Source organism: Oncorhynchus nerka, linkage group LG17 (genome assembly GCF_034236695.1).
Source record: "Oncorhynchus nerka isolate Pitt River linkage group LG17, Oner_Uvic_2.0, whole genome shotgun sequence".
NCBI lineage: Eukaryota > Metazoa > Chordata > Actinopteri > Salmoniformes > Salmonidae > Oncorhynchus > Oncorhynchus nerka.
In genome coordinates, this window is record NC_088412.1 from 1,217,811 (window position 1) to 1,229,195 (window position 11,385).

Sequence of the window (11,385 nt, forward strand, 5' to 3'; positions counted from 1 at the left end):
AATGAACAGTGTACTGTACTATATCAGAGAATAATGAACAGTGTACTGTACTGTATCAGAGAATAATGAACAGTGTACTGTACTATATCAGAGAATAATGAACAGTGTACTGTACTGTATCAGAGAATAATGAACAGTGTACTGTACTGTATCAGAGAATAATGAACAGTGTACTGTACTGTATCAGAGAATAATGAACAGTGTACTGTACTGTATCAGAGAATAATGAACAGTGTACTGTACTGTATCAGAGAATAATGAACAGTGTACTGTACTATATCAGAGAATAATGAACAGTGTACTGTAATGAACTGTATCAGAGAATAATGAACAGTGTACTGTACTCAGAGAATAATCAGAGAATAATGAACAGTGTACTGTACTGTATCAGAGAATAATGAACAGTGTACTGTACTGTATCAGAGAATAATGAACAGTGTACTGTACTATATCAGAGAATAATGAACAGTGTACTGTACTGTATCAGAGAATAATGAACAGTGTACTGTACTGTATCAGAGAATAATAAACAGTGTACTGTACTGTATCAGAGAATAATGAACAGTGTACTGTACTGTATCAGAGAATAATGAACAGTGTACTGTACTGTATCAGAGAATAATGAACAGTGAACTATATCAGTAATGAACAGTGTACTGTACTGTATCAGAGAATAATGAACAGTGTACTGTACTATATCAGAGAATAATGAACAGTGTACTGTACTATATCAGAGAATAATGAACAGTGTACTGTACTATATCAGAGAATAATGAACAGTGAGAATAATGAACAGTGTACTATATATCAGAGAATAATGAACAGTGTACTGTACTATATCAGAGAATAATGAACAGTGTACTGTACTATATCAGAGAATAATGAACAGTGTACTGTACTATATCAGAGAATAATGAACAGTGTACTGTACTATATCAGAGAATAATGAACAGTGTACTGTACTATATCAGAGAATAATGAACAGTGTACTATATCAGAGAATAATGAACAGTATATCAGAGAATAATGAACAGTGTACTGTACTATATCAGAGAATAATAATGAACAGTGTACTGTACTATATCAGAGAATAATGAACAGTGTACTGTACTGTATCAGAGAATAATGAACAGTGTACTGTACTATATCAGAGAATAATGAACAGTGTACTGTACTGTATCAGAGAATAATGAACAGTGTACTGTACTATATCAGAGAATAATGAACAGTGTACTGTACTGTATCAGAGAATAATGAACAGTGTACTGTACTATATCAGAGAATAATGAACAGTGTACTGTACTGTATCAGAGAATAATGAACAGTGTACTGTACTATATCAGAGAATAATGAACAGTGTACTGTACTATATCAGAGAATAATGAACAGTGTACTGTACTATATCAGAGAATAATGAACAGTGTACTGTAATAAGAGAATAATGAACAGTGTACTATCAGAGAATAATGAACAGTGTACTGTACTATATCAGAGAATAATGAACAGTGTACTGTACTGTATCAGAGAATAATGAACAGTGTACTGTACTATATCAGAGAATAATGAACAGTGTACTGTACTGTATCAGAGAATAATGAACAGTGTACTGTACTATATCAGAGAATAATGAACAGTGTACTGTACTATATCAGAGAATAATGAACAGTGTACTGTACTATATCAGAGAATAATGAACAGTGTACTGTACTATATCAGAGAATAATGAACAGTGTACTGTACTATATCAGAGAATAATAATGAACAGTGTACTGTACTGTATCAGAGAATAATGAACAGTGTACTGTACTATATCAGAGAATAATGAACAGTGTACTGTACTGTATCAGAGAATAATGAACAGTGTACTGTACTATATCAGAGAATAATGAACAGTGTACTGTACTATATCAGAGAATAATGAACAGTGTACTGTAGTATATCAGAGAATAATGAACAGTGTACTGTACTGTATCAGAGAATAAGAATAATGAACAGTATGTACTGTATACAGTGTACTATATCAGAGAATAATGAACAGTGTACTGTACTATATCAGAGAATAATGAACAGTGTACTGTACTGTATCAGAGAATAATGAACAGTGTACTGTACTATATCAGAGAATAATGAACAGTGTACTGTACTGTATCAGAGAATAATGAACAGTGTACTGTACTATATCAGAGAATAATGAACAGTGTACTGTACTGAGAATAATGAACAGAGAATAATGAACAGTGTACTGTACTATATCAGAGAATAATGAACAGTGTACTGTACTATATCAGAGAATAATGAACAGTGTACTGTACTATATCAGAGAATAATGAACAGTGTACTGTACTATATCAGAGAATAATGAACAGTGTACTGTACTATATCAGAGAATAATAAACAGAATAATGAACAGTGTACTGTACTATATCAGAGAATAATGAACAGTGTACTGTACTATATCAGAGAATAATGAACAGTGTACTGTACTATATCAGAGAATAATGAACAGTGTACTGTACTATATCAGAGAATAATGAACAGTGTACTGTACTGTATCAGAGAATAATGAACAGTGTACTGTACTATATCAGAGAATAATGAACAGTGTACTGTACTATATCAGAGAATAATGAACAGTGTACTGTACTATATCAGAGAATAATGAACAGTGTACTGTACTATATCAGAGAATAATGAACAGTGTACTGTACTATATCAGAGAATAATGAACAGTGTACTGTACTATATCAGAGAATAATGAACAGTGTACTGTACTGTATCAGAGAATAATGAACAGTGTACTGTACTATATCAGAGAATAATGAACAGTGTACTTACTTGCTCTGTATCACCAGGAAAATAACGACTCCAATAATTATTCCTCCCGTGATCCCCAACACCACTCCCAGAATCAGGGCTGCAGGAAGCAGAATAACGTGAGTTTTTTTTGTTAACAACAACATAACAACAACTAATTAATAAAATATCAAAACTGTTAATAGACCTACACTATATAGACAAAAGTATGTGGACACCCCTTCAAATGAGTGGATTTGGCTATTTCAGCCTCAGCCGTTGCTGACCGGTGTATAAAATTGAATAACACAGTGTACTGCACTGTATCAACAAAGACTGAACACTCTACTGTAATGTACTATATCACCAGTAATGATTAACAGTGTACTGTAATGTACTATATCACCAGTAATGATTAACAGTGTACTGTAATGTACTATATCACCAGTAATGATTAACACTGTACTGTAATGTACTATATCACCAGTAATGATTAACAGTGTACTGTAATGTACTATATCACCAGTAATGATTAACACTGTACTGTAATGTACTATATCACCAGTAATGATTAACAGTGTACTGTAATGTACTATATCACCAGTAATGATTAACACTGTACTGTAATGTACTATATCACCAGTAATGATTAACAGTGTACTGTAATGTACTATATCACCAGTAATGATTAACAGTGTACTGTAATGTACTATATCACCAGTAATGATTAACAGTGTACTGTAATGTACTATATCACCAGTAATGATTAACAGTGTACTGTAATGTACTATATCACCAGTAATGATTAACAGTGTACTGTAATGTACTATATCACCAGTAATGATTAACAGTGTACTGTAATGTACTATATCACCAGTAATGATTAACAGTGTACTGTAATGTACTATATCACCAGTAATGATTAACAGTGTACTGTAATGTACTATATCACCAGTAATGATTAACAGTGTACTGTAATGTACTATATCACCAGTAATGATTAACAGTGTACTGTAATGTACTATATCACCAGTAATGATTAACAGTGTACTGTAATGTACTACATCACCAGTAATGATTAACACTGTACTGTAATGTACTATATCACCAGTAATGATTAACAGTGTACTGTAATGTACTATATCACCAGTAATGATTAACAGTGTACTGTAATGTACTATATCACCAGTAATGATTAACAGTGTACTGTAATGTACTATATCACCAGTAATGATTAACAGTGTACTGTAATGTACTATATCACCAGTAATGATTAACACTCTACTGTAATGTACTATATCACCAGTAATGATTAACAGTGTACTGTAATGTACTATATCACCAGTAATGATTAACAGTGTACTGTAATGTACTATATCACCAGTAATGATTAACACTCTACTGTAATGTACTATATCACCAGTAATGATTAACAGTGTACTGCACTGTACTTTATCACAAGAGCTCAGTGTCTTTCAACGTGGCACTGTCATAGGATGCCACCTTTCCAACAAGTCATTTTGTCCTGCTAGAGCTGCCCTGGTCAACTGTAAGTGCTGTTATTGTGATGTGGAAACGTCTTGGAGCAACAACGGCTCAGCCGTGAAGTGGTAGGCCACACAAGCTAACAGAACCATAGAGTGCTGGAGCACGTAAAAATCGTCTGTCCTCGGTTGCAACACTCACCACTGAGTTCCAAACTACCTCTGGAAACAACATCAGCACAAGAACTGTTTGTCGGGAGCTTCATGAAATTGGTTTCCATAGCTGAGCAGCCACACACAAGCCTAAGATCACCATGCGCAATGCCAAGCGTCGGCTGGAGTGGTGTAAAGCTCGCCGCCATTGGACTCTGGAACAGTGGAAACACGTTCTCTGGAGTGATGAATCACGCTTCACCTTCTAGCAGTCTGACGGACAAATCTGGGTTCGGCGGATGCCAGGAGAACACTGCCTGCCCCAATGCATAGTGCCAACTGTAAAGTTTGGTGGATGAGGAAAATTGTGTGCGGCTGTTTTTCATGGTTCGGGCCCTTTAGTTCCAGTGAAGGGAAATCTTAACGCTACAGCATACAATGACATTCAAGACGCTTCTGTGCTTTCAACTTTTTGGTAACAGTTTGTGGAAGGCCCTTGCCTGTTTCAGTATGACAATGCCCCCGAGCACAAAGCGAGGTCCATACAGAAATGGTTTGTTGAGATTTGTGTGGAAGAACTTGACTGGCCTGTACAGAACCCTGACCTCAACCCCAACGAACACCTTTTGGGATGAATTGGAACACCACCTGCAAGCCAGGCCTAATCGGCCCTACATCAGTGCCCGACCTCACTAATGCTTTTGTGGCTGAAAGGAAGCAAGTCTCCGCAGCAATGTTCCAACATCTAGTGGAAAGCCTTCCCAGAAGAGCGGAGGCTGTTATAGCAGCAATGTTCCAACATCTAGTGGAAAGCCTTCCCAGAAGAGTGGAGGCTGTTATGGCAGCAATGTTCCAACATCTAGTGGAAAGCCTTCCCAGAAGAGCGGAGGCTGTTATAGCAGCAATGTTCCTACATCTAGTGGAAAGCCTTCCCAGAAGAGTGGAGGCTGTTATAGCAGCAATGTTCCTACATCTAGTGGAAAGTCTTCCCAGAAAAGTGGAGGCTGTTATAGCAGCAATGTTCCAACATCTAGTGGAAAGCCTTCCCAGAAGAGTTGAGGCTGTTATAGCAGCAAAGGGGGGACCAACTCCATATTAATGCCCATGATTTTGGAATGAGATGTTCGACGAGCAGGTGTCCACATACTTTTGGTCATGTAGTGAATCTCTCAACTCACCAATAGGAATATATAGACCTGTATCTCTACCCACCAATAGGAGTATATAGACCTGTATCTCTACTCACCAATAGGAGTATATAGAGTATATAGACCTGTCCTCTCTACCCACCAATATGAGTATATAGACCTGTATCTCTACCCAACAATAGGAGTATATAGACCTGTATCTCTACCCACTAATAGGAGTATATAGACCTGTATCTCTACCCACCAATAGGAGTATATAGACCTGTATCTCTACCCACCAATAGGAGTATATAGACCTGTATCTCTACTCAACAATAGGAGTATATAGACCTGTATCTCTACTCAACAATAGGAGTATATAGACCTGTATCTCTACCCAACAATAGGAGTATATAGACCTGTATCTCTACTCACCAATAGGAGTATATAGAGTATATAGACCTGTATCTCTACCCACCAATAGGAGTATATAGACCTGTATCTCTACCCACCAATAGGAGTATATAGACCTGTATCTCTACTCACCAATAGGAGTATATAGACCTGTATCTCTACTCACCAATAGGAGTATATAGACCTGTATCTCTACTCACCAATAGGAGTATATAGACCTGTATCTCTACTCACCAATAGGAGTATATAGACCTGTATCTCTACTCACCAATAGGAGTATATAGACCTGTATCTCTACTCACCAATAGGAGTATATAGACCTGTATCTCTACCCACTAATAGGAGTATATAGACCTGTATCTCTACTCACCAATAGGAGTATATAGACCTGTATCTCTACTCACCAATAGGAGTATATAGACCTGTATCTCTACTCACCAATAGGAGTATATAGACCTGTATCTCTACTCACCAATAGGAGTATATAGACCTGTATCTCTACTCACCAATAGGAGTATATAGACCTGTATCTCTACCCACCAATAGGAGTATATAGACCTGTATCTCTACCCACCAATAGGAGTATATAGACCTGTATCTCTACCCACCAATAGGAGTATATAGACCTGTATCTCTACCCACCAATAGGAGTATATAGACCTGTATCTCTACTCACCAATAGGAGTATATAGACCTGTATCTCTACTCACCAATAGGAGTATATAGACCTGTATCTCTACTCACCAATAGGAGTATATAGACCTGTATCTCTACCCACTAATAGGAGTATATAGACCTGTATCTCTACTCACCAATAGGAGTATATAGACCTGTATCTCTACTCACCAATAGGAGTATATAGACCTGTATCTCTACTCACCAATAGGAGTATATAGACCTGTATCTCTACCCACCAATAGGAGTATATAGACCTGTATCTCTACTCACCAATAGGAGTATATAGACCTGTATCTCTACTCACCAATAGGAGTATATAGACCTGTATCTCTACCCACTAATAGGAGTATATAGAGTATATAGACCTGTATCTCTACTCACTAATAGGAGTATATAGACCTGTATCTCTACCCACCAATAGGAGTATATAGAGTATATAGACCTGTATCTCTACTCACCAATAGGAGTATATAGAGTATATAGACCTGTCCTCTCTACCCACCAATAGGAGTATATAGCCCTGTATCTCTACCCAACAATAGGAGTATATAGACCTGTATCTCTACCCACTAATAGGAGTATATAGACCTGCATCTCTACTCAACAATAGGAGTATATAGACCTGTATCTCTACCCAACAATAGGAGTATATAGACCTGTATCTCTACTCACCAATAGGAGTATATAGACCTGTATCTCTACTCACCAATAGGAGTATATAGACCTGTATCTCTACTCACCAATAGGAGTATATAGACCTGTATCTCTACTCACCAATAGGAGTATATAGACCTGTATCTCTACTCACCAATAGGAGTATATAGACCTGTATCTCTACTCACCAATAGGAGTATATAGACCTGTATCTCTACCCACTAATAGGAGTATATAGACCTGTATCTCTACTCACCAATAGGAGTATATAGAGTATATAGACCTGTATCTCTACTCACCAATAGGAGTATATAGACCTGTATCTCTACCCAACAATAGGAGTATATAGACCTGTATCTCTACCCACTAATAGGAGTATATAGACCTGTATCTCTACTCAACAATAGGAGTATATAGACCTGTATCTCTACCCACCAATAGGAGTATATAGACCTGTATCTCTACCCACCAATAGGAGTATATAGACCTGTATCTCTACTCACCAATAGGAGTATATAGACCTGTATCTCTACTCACCAATAGGAGTATATAGACCTGTATCTCTACCCACCAATAGGAGTATATAGAGTATATAGACCTGTATCTCTACCCACCAATAGGAGTATATAGACCTGTATCTCTACTCACCAATAGGAGTATATAGACCTGTATCTCTACTCACCAATAGGAGTATATAGACCTGTATCTCTACTCACCAATAGGAGTATATAGACCTGTATCTCTACTCACCAATAGGAGTATATAGACCTGTATCTCTACTCACCAATAGGAGTATATAGACCTGTATCTCTACTCACCAATAGGAGTATATAGACCTGTATCTCTACTCACCAATAGGAGTATATAGACCTGTATCTCTACCCACCAATAGGAGTATATAGACCTGTATCTCTACCCAACTATAGGAGTATATAGACCTGTATCTCTACCCACCAATAGGAGTATATAGACCTGTATCTCTACTCACCAATAGGAGTATATAGACCTGTATCTCTACCCACCAATAGGAGTATATAGACCTGTATCTCTACACACCAATAGGAGTATATAGACCTGTATCTCTACTCACCAATAGGAGTATATAGACCTGTATCTCTACCCACCAATAGGAGTATATAGACCTGTATCTCTACCCACCAATAGGAGTATATAGACCTGTATCTCTACCCACCAATAGGAGTATATAGAGTATATAGACCTGTCCTCTCTACCCACCAATAGGAGTATATAGACCTTTATCTCTACCCACCAATAGGAGTATATAGACCTGTATCTCTACCCACCAATAGGAGTATATAGACCTGTATCTCTACCCACCAATAGGAGTATATAGAGTATATAGACCTGTATCTCTACCCACCAATAGGAGTATATAGACCTGTATCTCTACCCACCAATAGAAGTATATAGACCTGTATCTCTACTCACCAATAGAAGTATATAGACCTGTATCTCTACCCACCAATAGGAGTATATAGACCTGTATCTCTACCCACCAATAGGAGTATATAGACCTGTATCTCTACCCACCAATAGAAGTATATAGACCTGTATCTCTACTCACCAATAGGAGTATATAGAGTATATAGACCTGTATCTCTACTCACCAATAGGAGTATATAGAGTATATAGACCTGTATCTCTACCCACCAATAGGAGTATATAGACCTGTATCTCTACCCACCAATAGGAGTATATAGACCTGTATCTCTACTCACCAATAGGAGTATATAGACCTGTATCTCTACTCACCAATAGGAGTATATAGACCTGTATCTCTACACACCAATAGGAGTATATAGACCTGTATCTCTACTCACCAATAGGAGTATATAGACCTGTATCTCTACCCACCAATAGGAGTATATATACCTGTATCTCTACTCACCAATAGGAGTATATAGACCTGTATCTCTACTCACCAATAGGAGTATATAGACCTGTATCTCTACCCACTAATAGGAGTATATAGACCTGTATCTCTACTCACCAATAGGAGTATATAGAGTATATAGACCTGTATCTCTACTCACCAATAGGAGTATATAGACCTGTATCTCTACCCACCAATAGGAGTATATAGACCTGTATCTCTACTCACCAATAGGAGTATATAGACCTGTATCTCTACTCACCAATAGGAGTATATAGACCTGTATCTCTACTCACCAATAGGAGTATCGGGCTCATACTCCTCATCCTCACTACCTTCATCTGATGACAAAACATCAGATTATTACAACAGGTTATTATGTCAGATTATTATGAATATAGTATCAGTTAATTATTCAACATTACATTCATGTGTTTTTTCAGTGTCATGTGGCATTGAAAACTACAAAAATATTTGTAGAACCTCTAAATTAGGATATTTCATGATTCACGATTCATTCGTTTATGCTGTGTCATTTTACGTGTTATGTTATGTCATCTCATGTCATCTCACCATGAATCCCAGCACAGGTGGCGTTGCAGGCCTGATGGTCGATGAACCTGTTCCCGTTCCCCACACAGCCAGTCCAGTGAAACTTCTTACACTTCTCATGGATGGGGTCGTAGAAATAACGCAGGTAGGTGCCAAAGCATTCACCCAGAGCCTTCTTGAAGTGGCAGGCTTTAGACTCTGTACAGAGGGAAGGTCAAGGGTTGGGGTTGGGAGAGAGACAAAGCATTAATCACACACACAAAAAAACACTTCAGTGTTGTGATTCCAGTGTAGGTTCTTGAAGTGGCAGGCTTTTGACTCTGTACAGAGGGAAGGACAAGGGTTGGTGTTGGGGTTGGGGTTGGGAGAGAGACAAAGCAGTGTTGTGATTCCAGTGTAGGTTCTTGAAGTGGCAGGCTTTTGACTCTGTACAGAGGGAAGGACAAGGGTTGGTGTTGGGGTTGGGGTTGGGAGAGAGACAAAGCAGTGTTGTGATTCCAGCGTAGGTTCAATCCATGAATAAAGTTGTCCTCGCATGGCATTGTTCTGGGTGTTGTTACTATGTTTTGCCACAAGGTGGCGACGAACGTAAATCATCTGCTGCACACGAGTACACAGTTGCGTTAGTGCTTAGATACTGTAAGCCAGGGATCGTTGCGTTAGAGCTTAGATACTGTAAGCCAGGGATCGTTGCGTTAGTGTTTAGATACTGTAAGCCAGGGATCGTTGCGTTAGAGCTTAGATACTGTCAGCCAGGGATCGTTGCGTTAGTGCTTAGATACTGTCAGCCAGGGATCGTTGCGTTAGTGCTTAGATACTGTAAGCCAGGGATCGTTGCGTTAGAGCTTAGATACTGTAAGCCAGGGATCGTTGCGTTAGTGCTTAGATACTGTCAGCCAGGGATCGTTGCGTTAGTGCTTAGATACTGTCAGCCAGGGATCGTTGCGTTAGTGCATAGATACTGTAAGCCAGGGATCGTTGCGTTAGTGCTTAGATACTGTCAGCCAGGGATCGTTGCGTTAGTGCTTAGATACTGTCAGCCAGGGATCGTTGCGTTAGAGCTTAGATACTGTAAGCCATGGATCGTTGCGTTAGTGCTTAGATACTGTCAGCCAGGGATCGTTGCGTTAGAGCTTAGATACTGTAAGCCAGGGATCGTTGCGTTAGAGCTTAGATACTGTCAGCCAGGGATCGTTGCGTTAGTGCTTAGATACTGTCAGCCAGGGATCGTTGCGTTAGAGCTTAGATACTGTCAGCCAGGGATCGTTGCGTTAGTGCTTAGATACTGTAAGCCAGGGATCGTTGCGTTAGTGCTTAGATACTGTCAGCCAGGGATCGTTGCGTTAGTGCGTAGATACTGTCAGCCAGGGATCGTTGCGTTAGAGCTTAGATACTGTCAGCCAGGGATCGTTGCGTTAGTGCTTAGATACTGTAAGCCAGGGATCGTTGCGTTAGTGCTTAGATACTGTCAGCCAGGGATCGTTGCGTTAGTGCTTAGATACTGTCAGCCAGGGATCGTTGCGTTAGTGCTTAGATACTGTCAGCCAGGGATCGTTGCGTTAGTGCTTAGATACTGTCAGCCAGGGATCGTTGCGTTAGTGCTTAGATACTGTCAGCCAGGGATCGTTGCGTTAGT